General features: G+C 45.0%; 1 protein-coding gene across 6 annotated transcripts in view; it reads right to left on the bottom strand.

Annotated features, from left to right (window-relative positions):
* Nucleotides 1-4,183, bottom strand: part of SLC7A2 (solute carrier family 7 member 2) — a 70,192-nt gene extending 66,009 nt beyond the window's left edge. For 3 of the 6 annotated variants that reach the window (XM_074383967.1, XM_074383968.1, XM_039461100.2), the window contains exon 1: nucleotides 4,029-4,183. The gene's annotated coding sequence lies outside the window, so the exon portion shown is untranslated. Of the gene's footprint in view, nucleotides 1-3,875; nucleotides 3,956-4,028 lie in introns of those variants that run through there. The other 3 variants (XM_039461101.2, XM_074383966.1, XM_074383969.1) reach the window with 2 other exon arrangements.
* Nucleotides 4,184-6,739: the final 2,556 nt, after the last annotated feature.

Raw genomic sequence — 6,739 nt, 5'->3', positions numbered from 1 at the left:
AAATTATACTTAGCAGTGAGGTCAGCATAATGGCAGCAGAAGCCTTTCTCAGAAATATTTAAAGTTTAAGAGTCCATAAGAGGCCGAGCACAGTGGCTCATTGCCTGTAATCCCAGCACTGGAAGGCTGAGGTGAATTGATCACTTGAGGCCAGGAATTCGAGACCAACCTGGGAAACATGCTGAAACCCCATCTATACTAAAATTACAAAAATTTGCCAAGCGAGCACGGTGGCACATGCCTATAATCCCAGCTACTTGGGAGGCTGAGGCATGAGAATTGCTTGAACCCAGGAGGTGGAGGTTTCAGTGAGCTAATATCTCACCACTGCACTCCAGCCTGGGTGACATAACAAGACTCTGTCTGAGAAAAAAAAAAAAAAAAAAAAAAAAGTCCATAAGAAAGTGAAAACAGTCTACTGCTTGCTTCCATAGATTGATACATAACAGTTTCCATTACTAAAATGGACAAGAAAAATTAATAGGTGACTCATACTGCAATTACCTTAACTAGTTGGAGCCGGATGGAAATGAACCCCTAATTGGCTGGGTTTTTTTGTTTGTTTGTTTTTGAGACAGAGTCTCCCTCTGTCACCCAGGTTGGAATGCAGTAGCACAATCTTGGCTTACTGCAATCTCCACTTCCCGGGTTCAAGTGATTCTCTGCCTCAGCCTCCCGAGTAGCTGGGATTATAGGCGCCTGCCACCACACCTCGCTAATTTTTGTATTTTTATTTATTATTTTACTTTAAGTTCTGGGATACATGCATAGAGTACACAGATTTGCTACATAGGTATACATATGCCATGGTGGTTTGCTACACCTATTAACCCAATTTTTATATTTTTAGTAGAAACAGGATTTCATCATGTTGGCCAGGTTGGTTTCAAACTCTTGGCCTCAAGTGATCCGCCTGAATTGGCTGGGTTTTGTCAATGTCACCTACAACATTTCCATAGCCACAGACATTACTTCTAAAACAAGAGCCAGAAAGTCAAGTAAAAGGAAAATATAAGAGGATTGAGGACAAATATGTTACTAACAGTGAAATAAAAATGTCCAGCATATGTGCTTTTAATGATGAAATAGTAGCATTATTTTCATGTATTAGAGAGCATATAAATTACTTGCTTTGTGGCACAGGCAGTTCTGAAATCACCTGCTTAGAAGTGGTGGTATTTTTTAATACAGTAGAGCAAAATAAAAAGCTACTCTTAAAATCCATCAATGGAATTCACCAAAAGTAAACACAATTATAGAATCCCTCTGTAACTGGAGCTATACATTACTTTTTTGATTTTCCAGTCTATGGAGTAGAAACTCAGTAAGTTTTCAATTAAGGAATAAATACATCTGAAGACACATAAAACATCTTTTCTCAAACTGTTGAAATCAGTGGCATTCACTCAACAATAAAGACATACTAAGTATGTGTTATGTGATAGATACTGTATTAGGTACTGAAATGAAAAGTTATTAAAATGGAAGACAATGACAAGAACAATTCCATTCGTTTTCTGTTGTCATTCAAGGCTGTATCTATATGGTTTTGAATATCCAGATTAAAGGTTTAGAAACGAGTTAAAGACTTCCATTTTCAAACCCATTTAGACAAGTGCTATCACTTAAGTGAAATCTTACTTAACTGAGTTTTTCAGGATTCAGTTAGATGACCAAGCATTGAAATCATGCACCCAATACTAAACATGTGACTGTTTAGAAATATATTCCACTAAAGTTTTTTGCTTTTGTTCTAAATATTTGGCATCTATTAGGTAGTCTATGAGTCTTTAAAATCAATGTGTTCATATCTACGTGTTTGGAGAAATAAAGCAAACAGCAACATGAAGGTGTTTTCAAGGTTCTGCAAGTTGTTCACCAAAGAGTACCTAAAAAACCAGCAGATGGCTCTGAACACAGAGAGAGACAAGGGGGAGAGAGAAGGGAGGGAAGAGGGAGAGAGACGGAGGGAAAGGGGGAGAGAAAGGGAGAGAGACCAAGGGAAAGGGAGAGAGAGAGAGAGGGGGAGGGAGACAGGGAAAAATAAAGCAGAAGACAGAGGCTAGGCTACCAGGCTAAATAGGGAAGTCGCCAGAGGACAACCATAAGGGAAAAACCATTTGAAAAGGTAGGACTAAAAAGAGAAGAAATGACCACAACGAGGGCTCTGGGTTTGGCCAGAACAGCCAGGAGAAACAACAGCTTAAGCCAGGAGGTCTGAAAAGAAAACAGAAGGTAGACCACCTAGACTGGAGACAAGGCACTTTCACTCTGCAAAGGCGTTTGCAGCGCAAAGCAAGAAACCTGAACTTTAAAATTCTTCAGGCACACGTGTTCATACGGCAAAGATCTAAGAGAATACAAGATGAAAAACTCCAAGGTATGCTCAGGCTTTTTAAACTGCCACAGCTCCCCTGCTAGCTTCTATGTGCCTTCACAGGCTCCTAAGCCCAGTGACAGGGGAGACTGGAATGAAAAGGGCTATGCCCACCACTTAGGAGGCCAAGGATTCCAAAAACTGGATCCCTTTAGATACCAGAGGCTTTACTCTGGTCTCCAAGGCCAGGGCACACCCTAAAAGATTAAAATGCCTTAAGGTAGATGGCCATTTCCAGATCAAGGCACAGCATGGAAACAAAGCGCAGGGCAAGGGAGGAAACTTGAAAAATCACAATACAGTGGCCTCCCAGATTCCATCCAGAGCTGGCAACTAGCAACTTTTTAGTAAAAGGAGAGGAGAAGAGTCGTATGTTCTGCACAGAGATCGTTTCATATGACGCTTCAGTACAATTAAAATAAAAAACGATTTACTAATTACAAAGCAATCCTAACAAGGTACATAATGAATATAGACTATTCACATCCTATACATCTTCTAGAAGAAGATTACAAACCCAAAATGTTTCACTTTCCGCAGGAGATAATTATTAAATTTTAAATACCGGCTCAGGCAAGAATGAAAAAGTATCAAGTCAAGGCCACGTACATTCTAATTTTATAACGCAGGCGGCCCTGGACAGGATTCAGAGAGCTCTTATTTGAATAAGATCTGAAGATATCCCCTCGTTAAAAGGATTAGTGTTTCTGCAAAAACGTCTGAGTAAATCTTATTACTGGTCCAAAATTAGTCACCTAAAGGCTTTAGACAGTTTTGCATATATATTTACAAGTCTGAAGAGGCTGAGGACTTTTTCTCTTGAAATCCAGGCACTACATCCACTTCAAAAGCCATGTATGATTGTGACTTTTGCTGAGCATATTTCTTTTCAACGAGTTTAAGATACAATCTCTCAATACTTTACTCCATAAACTGGATGTAAGCGTCAATAGAAGATGGCAAAAAAGTTTTCTGGGCGGACAAGTACTCTGGGGTGATGGGTAGGGAGATTCTCTAAGCCTCAAGAACAATTTCATGAAATGGGCTTCATGAAATGGGCTTCAAAGCTACAGCCTATCTCAAACGGATATTAAAAGGCACCCATTTACTTTAAAATACCCAGTACAAACACCACGTCGGGCCACTCACCAGGTGCCCCATAGGACATGAAGAGACTTCCAGCGCTCCAAGCTGGGTTTCTAATTTAAACCAAGAACCCCAAGGGAGCGAAGACGACTTCAGGGACCCCCGCAGGGTGCAGGGCCGGGAGGTTCAGCCCGTCCACCAAGAGAGAGGTGCGCCGAGGTCCCCTGGAAAGAGTGACTCAAGGGCCCTCGCGAAGTCGCCTTGCCAGGCCCTCTCCCAGTTCCAGCGGTCCCCGAAGACCCCGGGCAGAACTGGCTGCTTAGGAATCAGATGGGGCGAGGCGCACCACGGAGCGCAGCCGGGAGGACCAGGGTCCGCGGCTTTGGCCCCAGCCCACTGTCCTGGGACTCACCGCCGAAGAGTCGATGGAGCTCGGCCTTCGGGCAGCTGCGCACAGTTGGACGCAGCTCCGGGACCCCCGCCCCGTTCCTTCCCCGCCGGCCCCAGCGCCCGGGCCGTCCCTCGCCCGGGGCCTCTCGGAGGGGCGGGAGACCTGGCAACTTACTGTGGCTGTGCTGGGGACGCGATGAGAAGGCGGCAGTGGGCTGGCAGCTGGAGCGCGTCAGGATCCCGCGGCTGGGGGAGGCTGGAGGAGCTGCCGCTGCCTCTCTGGTCCCGCGAAGAGGAGCGCCCGCTGGCCGCGCTGCAGAAGGCGGGCTGGGCACGTGGGCGCCCCTCTGTGTAGCCGCCCGGGGCGGGGGCGGGGCGCGGGGCCGGGCGGGGCCGCCTCCTCCAGCCTCCCCCGCGTCCCGGACCACAACCCTGAGCCCGCCTCCCGCCGGGCCCTGGCCGCGCTGGCCAATCCCCGGGGTGGGCGGTGTCCGGCCGCCGCTCCGCGAGGTTAGCCTGGAGTTGAGCACACGTGGGCGGGCGTTAGCCCGAGGCTAGGCCGGTGGGTGCGGACCGGTAAGCGGGGCTGCGCGCGAGGACAAAATTCATGCTTTCCTGGGAGGACCAAACCTCAAGGGCATTTCCAAATCTAAGCAGAGTTCTTAGTGGGGTTTTCGTCCCGCGTTTACTTTTCATTCTAGAAAGATTTTGGAAATCAGAAAACAATAAAATATAATAATAGTAATGATAAATAGAAGCCCAGATGGATGTGCTTTGTCAAATACAGCCTAAACGTTTATAAATAATGTGCAGTTGCTATTTTGGAAGACTCCAGTGACGTGAATAGGTAGTCACGATTGTTTGGGGATGGGTTTATAGGAAATGGCATTTCCAGGGGAGCGAGAGCAGAAGTTACACAATCAGGGTTTCTCCTACTGTGCTATTATTTACTTTAGGAGTATCAAAGTCACAATGTGAAAGCCTGTTAATTTTAATCCAAAACGAAGCAAAACATGCATTGAATTGAACAATGAGAGAGAGAGAGAGAGAGAGAGAGAGAGAGAGAGAGAGTGTGTGTGTGTGTGTGTGGTTTGTTTTTAGTGACAGGGTCTCTGTCGCCCAGGCTGGAGGGTAGTGTGACATGATCGTGGCTTACTGCAGCCTCGACCTCCTAGGTTCAAGTGATCCTCTCCATTCAGTCTCCCAAAGTGCTGAGAATTACAGGCTTGAGCCACCACACCCGGCCTATTACTATTTTTGTTTGACAGAAAGGTTCACCTTACTTTGCTTAGTATTGGGGTAAATGTCCCTTTAATCCACCTATTAGTAGTAACTTTAGCAAAGTGCCAGATTCGCATTGCTGCCTCACAGTACCTATACAGTTTTAATGTGATATTCTAAATCTTAATTTCAAGACATATTTCCCCAAGATATTCTAATAAATGGTGTGGGGCATCATTCTAGAAGCTAGCACACACAAAAAAATCTCAATTACTGTTTCCAGAGGTCATGTACCTCAGGAAGCCATCCATGGATTTCATGAAAAACTGGAAGTGTAGGCTGAGCCCTCATGCCTGTAATCCCAGCACTTTCGGAGGCCAAGGTGGGAGGATCACCTGAGGTCAGGAGTTCGAGACCAGCCTGGCCAACATGGTGAAACCCCTTCTCTACTAAAAATACAAAAATTAGGTGTGTGCGGTGGCGGACGCCTGTAATCCCAGCTACTGAGGAGGCTGAGGCTGGAGAATCGCTTGAGCCCGGGAGGTGGAGGTTGCAGTGAGCCATCACTGCTGCACTCAAGCCTGGGCGACAGAGTAAGACTTCGTCTCAAAGACAAAAACAAACAAACAAAAAAACTGGAACGTTTAAACAGCACCATGATTATGAAGATATTCTCTAATAGACTAAATGTCTTAGGTAATAGAGACAGTCAATAACTTATTTTCACAGTTTAAAAAAATGACTCCTTATGCAAATTACCATTAATGACACGAAGGTAAGTGATACATGTGGACTTTTAACACCAGACTCCTCCTCAATCCTACAGCTGGGAGGTGTTGTTCAAAGGAGTGATGACTCAAGATAGTCTAATTTCTAACGGTGAGTAATCTGATCTAAAATCTTTCACTTGGTTAAAAAAAAAAAAGCAATTATTTTCCCACATATTTTTACTTAAATGCTCTGTGTTTAAATCTGTTTAATCTGTGATTAAATTACAACACAATGATTTGGGATAAACACATCTATTTGACATTTAGAAACTGCCAATTTTGTCAGAATACCAATCTTTGAGTTTATCTAATCTGCCCTCCGGAGCACTTCCTGAGGCAAGAACACACTGTGTTCATGTGTGTGAATAAGCAAAGCTATTTCATCTCTAAGCAAAAAATGAGCAAGTTCTTTCAAACAGCGTTCTAACAAGATTGCTGAATATCTTGACACACTAGTTCTTGACTTAATATATTCCATTTCCTGTTTGAAATTATTGATTAACCCTGAATCCTGCCTCACAACTTTGGTTATTTCTCACCTTTAAAAATGTGTTTAGTCGGGCGCGGTGGCACGTGCTGGTAATCCCGGCTACTCGGGAGGCTGAGGTGGGAGGATCACTTGAGCCCAGGAGTTCTGGGCTGTAGTGCGCTATGCCGATCTGGTGTCCGCACTAAGTTCAGCATCCATATGGTGACCTCCCGGGAGCGGGGGCCCACCAGGTTGCCTAAGGAAGGGTGAAAGAGCTCAGGTTGGAAACGAAGGTGGTCAAAAATCCAGTGCTGATCAGTAGTGGGATCGTGCCTGTGAATAGGCACTGCACTCCAGCCTGGGCAATATAGGGAGCCCCCGTCTCTTTAAAAAAAAAAAAAAAAAAAAAAAGAGGCCGGGCACGGT

Source organism: Saimiri boliviensis, chromosome 13 (assembly GCF_048565385.1).
Source record: "Saimiri boliviensis isolate mSaiBol1 chromosome 13, mSaiBol1.pri, whole genome shotgun sequence".
NCBI classification, from domain to species: domain Eukaryota; kingdom Metazoa; phylum Chordata; class Mammalia; order Primates; family Cebidae; genus Saimiri; species Saimiri boliviensis.
Note: the sequence above shows the minus strand (reverse complement) of the source record. Positions and strands in the feature narration are given on the sequence as shown.